Raw genomic sequence first — 10,194 nt, forward strand, 5'->3', positions numbered from 1 at the left:
ATGAAACAACTTACAAGAGGTGTCCTGAGTTACCACTACTTGTACCTGTACAATTGCAGTAGTCTTTTGGCCAGTCTTTCTGCTTCCCCTTTATTTCTCTACATCCCAGTTCCCTTCAGCAGCTGGAATGATCCTTTTAGAACCTGTGCCAGAATATACCATTCCTCTGCTCAGAACCCATTTTACTCAAATTCAAATTCAAAAGCTTTACCTTCTAAATTCAAAAGTTCCTCCTAAGAAGAAAACTCGATCTGAATGAGCCACATCCACAGCTGCTATTTAAAGCCCGTCTCACCCTGTCCAGCCACCCTGGGCAGCAGCCCCCAGGACTCACTGTTCCTTCTGTACAGACCACTGCCCTCCCAGCTACCCACGGAATGAGTGCCCTCACTTTCCAACGTAGCTGCTCAAATGTACCTTGGTCTGAGAGTTCTTCCCTGACTGCTCCATCCAGGAGAGCTAACCACCACCTGCCCCAACTGCCCGCCATCCCCCCCCCCCACCACACACTCACACACTGTCCTTACTCAGCTTCATGTGGACTGCATAGCACTTGTGATGACTTCCCACAGGTGTGTCATTTATATCTCCCTCACCTCCTTCAGTTCAGTTGCTCAGTTGTGTCCGACCCTGCAATCCCATGGATTGCAGCACTCCAGGCTTCCCTGTCCATCACCAACTCCCAGAGTTTACTCAAACTCATGTCCATTGAGTTGGTGATGCCATCCAACCATCTCATCCTCTCTTGTTCCCTTCTCCTCTCACCTTCAGTCTTTCCCAGCATCAGGGTCTTTTCAAATGAGTCAGTTCTTCACATCAGGTGGCCAAAGTATTGGAGTTTCAGCTTTAGCATTGGTCCTTCCAGTGAATATTCAGGACTGATTTCCTTTAGATGGACTGGTTGGATCTCACCTCTTTGGCTCTGCTGAAACGTTCCATGAGAGCAGGACTTTGGTCTGATTTATTCACAGCGCTAATGCCATCATCTAGAACAGTGCTCAGGCCACAGGCTGCACTCAGTAATTACTCGGTGAGCGAATGACTCAGTGCCGAACAAGTGTGAGGATAGTAATAAGGAAATTCAGGAGAAATAAAATATTGCCTGGAGTGGTTTGCGAAAGCTTCCTTTAGAAGGCAGAATCTAAAGGATGAGGAGGATTCTCATTGGGTGAATGGAGGCTTTTTAGAAAGCAGGAAAGGGGAGTGAGGGGAGGTCAGAACGGAGTCAACCAAACCAAAGACACTGGAGAAGGCAGTCTTTGAGTCTGCAGTTGCTTCTTAGTGCCAGCCTCGAAAAGTGTACCCAAAATGGGAGGCTGCTAATGGCGCATGCGGGAAAATTCACTTTGCCTCATCAAGGCTGGTTTATCTTTCCCTCTTTCTGGCAAATCCTAGCCTTCCTAGATTGTATCCATCAGATACTGTCAATTCTAGACTGACAAGGAAATATATTTAGAGAACAATTGAGTTTAAGTCATGAAAAAGAAAGTACTGAATATAACATAGAATTAAATGTTTAAGTAAAGCATCAGTGATGCACACACATATAAAAATTTCTCCTGTGCCTGAAAGACAAAGAAAATAATATGGCCCAAAATAACCAGCTGGATTAAATGTTCCTGTAATTCTCTCTGGAAGTCCAAAGGAAGAAAGAAGAAAATCAAACAGTTTCGTTTTCTAAAATTGTCCCAATTTCAACTATGACACTGCTTCATTATAAAGTTATGTTTATTTAATTCTTTGCCATAAGGTTTTAAATCACTTTATATCTATTAATCAGACAAGAAATAAACAAATTTATATAAATATGTAAGTGTGTGCTAGTCAGTAATTTTCATAATCGTAATCATGAAGATAAGCATGACTTTGCCTTTTTGATAATCAGAGAGTTTGTTTATGATAGGAGTTACTCTGTAGGAATCTAGGGTAACTTTTATATTAAATCAAATGAGCAGTACTTTAATTAAATATTATAAATACTTTTTAAATGTAAAAGTCAATGTCACAGGCCATGTTGTGTCTCCCACAAAATTCCTATGTTGAAGTCCTAGCCTCTAGTACCCTAGAATGGGACTGCATTTGAAGATAAGGTCTTTAAAGATGTAACTAAGTTAAAATGAAGTCAAGAGGGTGTACTCTAATCCGGTTTTGACTGGTTACCCCGTAAAAAGAGGAAATGTGGATACAGACACACACAGAGGGAAGACTACGTGACGACATAGCGCTTGATCTTGAACTTCGAGCCTCTGCAAATGGTGGGCTGCCGTCTATGGGGTCGCACAGAGTCGGACACGACTGAAGCTACTTAGCAGCAGCAGCAGCAAGCCACCGATCCGTGGTATTTTGCTAAGACAGTCTTGGCAGAGTAACACAGTCAGTGACGTATTTTTACAGGTCAAATGTGAGCTGTGTGAGAAGCAGTCTGGAACGCTGCTGCCCATTTACCCTGTGAGAACCCTTGTGGTTCCACAAAATTAAAGATGTGCAGCTATGAATTGGTAATAGCGTCTAAGAAATTGACTGTCCTGTATGTCAAAAGCCTTCAGTGTCCTGACCCGTATTCTCGGCGTCCCTTCTAGTGTCTGACTAGCTGGGGAACAGTCTTACGCAAGCTTCCACTCTTCTCCCCGACGGCTTCTCCTCTGCATTCGCCAGGCTGCCTGAAGCTCTTCTGACTTTGGCAGCCCCCGAGGCCAGTGCTAGCTCTCTCAGCTCATGCCCTGCCCGCCTCTGAAGCATTGGTGACTTAACACTCCTGGGTCTGCCTTCAACCAAGCGACAGTAGCCAGTGGATAAAGGTTCTTGTCTCTCCCCCTTTAGCAAGATAGGTTGGCAAGACCGTTCTCTGCGCTTCTTAAGAGGTCCTGGGGAAATGGAGCTTCGATTGCCTACAGCACCAACTTCAGTAATACACTCTCGTATCATCTTTTATATGTTTCTCCTTATCCTCTTTCTGCTTCTAACTAGGAACACCTCCAAAGTGACCTGGCCACACACAAGTAGTTGTCTTAGGTGATGCTTTCGGGGGAAACCAAGCTAGGGAGTTTTGTGTAAGAAGAAAGTCTCAGCTGAAGCCTGTCGGGTGTCTAGAATTGCTGTTGCTCATCAGTCAGATGACAACAGGGCTAACTCCTGGTGTGCTTGGCATCAGGGCTACTAAGGTGCTTCCTACCTGTCTTGAGTAGAAGATGAATTGTTCATCTTCCTGATCACTCTGTCATTTCAATGGGAAAGGGGCAGTGGTACTTCTAAGTATAGGGAATTTTATTTTTTAATCGTCATGATCAGCAAGTTGTCAACTCAGGGCTCACCATGAGAACTGGTTGTGGACCCCATATCAATATTTAACTATGAATATGTATGATTAATATTGGAATTACAGTGCCTGGTAGTATTAAAAATTTAGTTAATATTAAAAATTTATGTTAGTATTTTTAAAATTTAGCCCAAACATACTATTGACAAAATATAAAAAGGGACAAAACTGGGTCAGTTGTGGTGATGTTTATGAAACTAGAGTCTGTCATACAGAGTGAAGTAAGTCAGAAAGAGAAAAGAGAACATTGTACGTTAACACACACATATATACAGAATCTAGAAAAATGGTGCAGGTGAACCTGTTCGCAGGGCAGTAATAGACACAGTCACAGAGAATGGACCTGTGGACGGGGGGCAGGGAGGGGAGAGGGTGGATGAGTTGAGAGAGGAGCGTTGTTGTGTATATACTTTGTTGTTGTGTTGTGAAGTCACGTCCGACTCTTGCGACCCTCTGGACTGTAACCCAGCAGGCTCCTCTGTTTACGGGATTTCCCAGACAAGAATACTGGAGTGGGTAGTGATTTCCTTCTTCAGGGGATCTTCCTGACCCAGGCACTGAACCCAGGTCTCCGATATTGCAGGTGGATTCTTTACTACTGAGCCACCAAGGAAGCAGGGGTATGCACTACCATGTGTAAATAGACGGCTAGTGGGAAGCTGCTGTTTAGTACAGGGCGCTCAGCCCGGAGCTCTGTGATGACCTAGAGGGGTGGGATGGGGCAGGGAGAGGGGCTCATGAGGGAGGGGCTATATGTATACTTAGAGCTGATTCACGTTGTTCTACAGCAGAAACTAACACGACATGGTAACACAGTTATCCTGCAACCAAAATAAAGTAAAAATAGGTGTTGGCACAGAAGAAGGAGGAGACAGGAATACTAAGCAGTCTTGTAGAAAGGTCATATTGTGTGATTAAAGGTTCATGGTATGTGAACAATAGTGATGAATCAGAAAACTGACATTTCATAATGTGGAATAAATTTCATTTTCTCTAGAATGTTAATTCCTTTAACCAACATTTATTGACTAGATCAGGAAAAATATATCATTTCTGGAATTAAAAAGTATACAGAGTAGTTTCACTGCCCTAAAAATCCCCTGCACTTCACCTGGTCATCTGCCCCTCTCTCCCCACGTATCCCTGGCAACTACTGATCTTCACTGTTTTCCTTTTTCCAGAAGTCATATGGTTGAAACGTACAGTATGTAGCCTTTTCAGATTGACTTATTTTGTTTAGCAGTATGCATTTAAAGTTCTTTCAGACCTCTTCATGTCTTGATAACTCACTTCTTTTTATTGCTGAATCATATTCTACTGTATGAATGTACCACAGTTTATCTATTCACATTTTGAAGGTCATTGTTGCTATTTTCTAAAGATTATTTTTTACTTTATATGAGGTTTAAAAGATTAATTAAATGCAGAAATTTATTATTTCCAGAAACAAAAGATATTAGAAAATATACCTCATGGTAAAACATTCAATTAAAACCTCTTTAGCTCTGAAATCAATATTTCATCAATATAGAAAAAAATTTAGATTCTGAAAATAGACACGCTCTTTTTGTAATCACAAAAACAGTCATTTAAAAATTTCATCTTCTTCATAATCAAATCTCCAACAGCATGAGAGGGTAGACAGAAATCTTTTCTTATGAATGTTTATCTCATTATTATGTCTCAAAAATCTTTTTAGTAGGAAAGTTTTTAATGTATATTTTGTTAAGGCTTATATTATAGAAAATTCTTCTATACTATGGAAAATTCTTCAAGAGAGGGGAATACCAGACCGTCTTACCAGCCTCCTGAGAAATCTCTATGTAGGTCAAATAGCAACAGTTAGAACCGGATATGGAACAATAGACTGGTTCCAAATCAGGAAAGTAGTACGTCAAGGCTGTATATTGTCACCCTGTTTATTTATCTTATATGCAGAGTACATCATGCGTAATGCTGGGCTGAATGAAGCACAAGCTGACATCAAGATTGCCAAGAAAAATATCAATAACCTCAGATATGGAGATGACACCACCCTTATGGCAGAAAATGAAGAGGAACTAAAGAGCCTGTCAATGAAAGTGAAAGAGGAGAGTGAAAAAGCTGGCTTAAAACTCAGCATTCAGAAAACCAAGATCATGGCATCTGGTCCCATCACTTTATGTCAAATAGATGGGGAAACAGTGGAAACAGCAACAGACTTTATTTCAGGGGGCTCCAAAATCACTGCAGATGGCGACTGCAGCCATGAAATCAAAAGATTTCAAATGAAATCAAATCCTCACTTCTTGGAAGTAAAGCTCTGACCAACCTAGACAGCATATTAAAAAGCAGAGACATTACTTTGCCAACAAAGGCCCATCTGGTCAAAGCTATTGTTTATCCAGTAGTCATGTATGGATGTAAGAGTTGGAGTATAAAGAAAGCTGAGCCCTGAAGAATTGATGCTTTTGAACTGTGGTGTTGGAGCAGACTCTTGAGAGTCCTTTGGGCTGCTAGGAGATCCAGCCAGTCCATCCTAAAGGAAATCAGGCCTGAATATTCATTGGAAGGACTGATGCTGAAGCTGAATTCCAAGACTTTGGCCACCTGATGTGAAGAGCTGACTCACTGGAAAAGACCCTGATGCTGGGCAAGATTGAGGGCAGGAGGAGAAGGGGAGGACAGAGGATGAGATGGTTGGATGGCATCACTGACTTGATAGACAAGAGTTTGAGTAAGCTCTGGGAATTGGTGATGGACAGGGAATCCTGATGTGCTGCAGCTCATGGGGTTGCAAAGAGTCAGACACGACTGAGCAACTGAACTGAACTGACACTATAGAATCCCAGAATGCACAGAGGGAGTTTAGAGTCTTCTGGTCCAGTTTGAATTTCTTCTTTGACACTGAGGGCAGGTAGTCTCAGAGCATATGTTTAAATGATAGGAAGGTTATTCTTATAGATCAGGAAGTTTTAGTTTTTTAGGTAACTCTAAACATCACTTCATGACAAATAGAAGGGGAAAAAGTGGAAGCAGTGATAGATTTTATTTTTTGGGGCTCCAGAATCACTGTGGATGGTTACTGTAGCCGTGAAATTAAGAGATGCTTGCTCCTTGGAAGGAAAGCTATGACAAACCTAGACAGTATATTAAAAAGCAAAGTCATCACTTTGCTGACAAAGGTGTGTCTAGTCAAAGTTATGGTTTTTCAGTAGTCATGTTTGGATGTGAGACTTGGACCATAGAGAAGGCTGAGCACTGAAGAACTGATGCTTTCAGACTGTTGTGTTGGAGAACTCTTGAGAGTCTCTTGGACTGCAAGGTGATCAAACCAGTCAATCCTAAAGGAAATCAGCCGTGAATATTCATTGGAAGGATTTTTGCTGAAGTTGAAGCTCCAATTATTTGGCCACTTGATACGAAGGGCTGACTCAATGGAAAAGACCCTGATGCTGGGAAAGATTGAAGGTGGGAGTGTTGTAGCCACGCGCTCCGGGAAACAAACTCACTCAGAAGGACAATGCAGACAGTGGAGTGCAGTTTATTACACCGGCGGGCCCAAGGCAGAGTCTCCTCTTAGCCAAAAACCCCAACCAGTTTTTGTGAAAACCTTACATACCCTAAGTGTACGTGCCCAAACCCACCTCCCTGAAACTAGTCTGAACAGAGGAAGAGAAAGAGACAATCAAAGTTAACCTGTGATTCATATGCCTTAAGCCTAGGTAGTTAATAGTGGACAATTAATAGGCCTGTGGTCATACTCCAATAAGCATAATAGAATTTATGATTCTATTTGGTTACACAGATAATTAGGGTATTCTTTTAGGCAATGGAGAGTCTAGGTATGAGCCCTGGGGTTCTTCCATCTGGGGGGCCTGGTTTTCCAGTTGGTATGTCGTTTCCATAGATACAACTTCCCTGGTGGCTCAGAGGTTAAAGTGTCTGCCTCCAATGCGGGAGACCTGGGTTTGATCCCTGGGTTGGGAAGATCCCCTGGAGAAGGAAATGGCAATTCATTCCAGTATTCTTGCCTGGAGAATCCCATGGATGGAGAAGCCTAGTAGGTTACTGTCCACGGGGTCGCAAAGAGTTGGACACGACTGAGCGACTTCACCTTCACCTTCCGTAGATACTGGGCTTATAGCTCAAAGTCCACAGTCCGGCCCAAGATGGAGTCCTGCTTTCAAGATGGAGCCTGTTCTGTCTGTTTCCTCCTTCAGGAGGAGAAGGGGATGACAGAGGATGAGATGGTTGGATGGGATCACCGACTCAATGGACATGAGTTTGAGCAAACCCCAGGAGATAGTGATGGACAGGGAAGCCTGGAGTGCTATAGTCCTTGGGATCACAGAGTCGAACGTGACTTAGCGGCTGAACAACAACAACAATCATTAGAAGAGTCTTCCTTTTATTGAACTAAAGTGTGTTTTACCATAATTTCTACCCATTCATTCTAATTCTACTCCATGAATCATAAAGAAGAGATTTAATCCTCTTTTCCAATGATAGTCCTTTGAATATTCAAAAAGCAGCTATGAGATCTTTGCATATTGAACTTCCTGAACTTCTTTATCATCTTACATTAACTCCCTCTGAATTGTTGTGCTAATGCTGTTGTTCAAAAGCATTTTGTGGATGCATCGCCCAAGTTTCTCTTATTTATTCATTTGCTATATCTTAAGTGCCTGCTTCCTGATAGACTCTGTTAGGCTCTGGGAATGTAATGGTAAACAGGACAAAGGATGAAACATACTTCTGGACTTCCCTGATGGTCCAGTGGCTAAACCTCTGCTTTCCCACTGCAGAGGCTGCAGTTCCAGTTGCTGGCCAGGAAACTAAGATTCTACATGCTGCACAGCATAGCAAAAAAAAAAAAAAAAAAAAAAGATGAGATATACTTCCAAGAGCTGAATTGTGTTGTTTTTAGTCGCTAAGTCGTGTGACTCTTCTGTGACCCCATGGACTGCAGCCTGCCAGGCTCCTCTGTCCATGGGATTCTCCAGGCAAGGACACTGGAGTGGGTTGCCATTTCCTTCTCCAGGGAATCTTCCCCACCCAGGGATTGGACCTATGTCTCCTGCATTGGCAGTTGGATTCTTTACCACCGACCCACTAGGGAAGCCCAAGGGGTGAATGCAGACCAACAGAAGAAAAAAGGAAGTGACGGGAAATCAAACAATGATAAATTGTGAACAGTGTAATGAAGGGGAGAGTCGAGGAGTCAAGAAAGAAATGGGTGCGGTTGAGGGAAGCAACTATTGAAGGTGTTTGGGGAGGACTCACCTGACGGAGAGATGAAATGCAAAGGAGGAATGTTCTAGGTAGTCGTGGTCACATGTGCTAGAGCTCTGAGGTGGAGAGGACTTCAAATTCTAGAAAGTGAAGGCCCACCGGGACTAGAATGCACTGAGAAAAAGTGCGCTTGGTTTTAAAATATATCAGCGTACCTTTTCCCAAGACGGACACTCATTTCTGCCCCTAAATCTGGGCTGGACTTGGTGGCTGTCTTTTGATGAATGGACGGGGGCTGATGCTCTGTGACTTCTGATGCATGGTAACTGAAAAAAAAATGGATTCCACTCGGCTCGCTCAGTCTTGGCTCCTCATTCAAAGAGAGATCGGTGCCACGTGGTGCCCTAGAAGCCTGTGGAAAAGCCCACGTGGGAGGGACTTGGGGACCCACTGATGGCAGGCAGCAGGCGTGTGGATGGCCCGTGAGGATGAGCCATTTGGGAAGTGGACCCACCTGTCCCATCAAGTCTCCCAATACATCATATCAACAACCTCCTGAGAGACCCCCAAACCAGGGCCACCCAGCTAAGCCACTGCCGAGTTCATGACCCACGGAAACTTCAGAACATACTGCACTTATTGCTGTTCTGAACCACTGAATGTTGAGATAATTTGTTATGCAGAGAACTAGTTAGAGAAGGGGTGTGTCTGTCAGATTACTTTTGGCTTGAAATAACATAGTGCCATAGTGTGCCAAGCTGCATCTGACTCTTTGCGACCCCGTGGACTGTAGCCTGCCAGGCTCCTCTGTCCATGGGATTCTCCAGGCAAGAATACTGAGTGGGTTGCCATGCTCTCCTCCAGGGGATCTTCCCGATCCGGGCACTGCACCCACACGTTTTCCGTCTCCAGCATTGGCAGGTAGGTTCTTTACGACTAGCGCCACCTGGGAAGCCCAGAAATAACGCAAGACCAACAGAAAGCCCCTTACAATGAGAAGTTTGTTGCAGACCTTACTAGGATGTCCAGAGGTGGGCAGCTCTGGGATTAGTCGGTTCTGAGGCACCACCATGCCCACAGGTGCTTCTCTGTCGTCTGTGCCTCCCCAGTGATGTCCCCTCAGAGGACCACGAGACGGCAGCTGCGGTTTCAGCCACCGCTCGACGAGTGAGGCATTTCCTCCTGAGTGTGTTTGTACAGATAAGGAAAATCTTTCCCTCACAGTTGGTGGCCAGAACGGAATTTAAAAAAAAAATCACATGTGCACCAGAATATGGCAGATGAGATGGAGAGAGCCAAGCAGGGGCTTTGGATGACGCCTCAATTTCTGGCTTCCACCGCTAACTAGGATGCCCTCTCTGTTGTTTTTGTTGTTGCTGTTTTCCTTTTTATTTTGCTTGTGGGGGGAAATCAAGAGTTCCCTTTTGTATCTGTTAAATCTGAGATGCTATAGGACATATACGTTGCGACGTCAGGGAGCAGTGGGCTGTTTACAGTTAGAGTGAAGAGAGGAGAGAAACAGGTAAGCATTATTTGCCAAAAGATGGCTTTTGCCTCCATGCAGCCGATGACGTGACCACAGGGGAGTGGCTGGGAGGCGGTGGGAGGTCCATAGTCCAGTCTGAAGACCCTCGGCACCTCAGATCTGGGCACAAGAGGAGCCA

This window comes from Capra hircus, chromosome 23, assembly GCF_001704415.2.
Source record: "Capra hircus breed San Clemente chromosome 23, ASM170441v1, whole genome shotgun sequence".
Taxonomy (NCBI): domain Eukaryota; kingdom Metazoa; phylum Chordata; class Mammalia; order Artiodactyla; family Bovidae; genus Capra; species Capra hircus.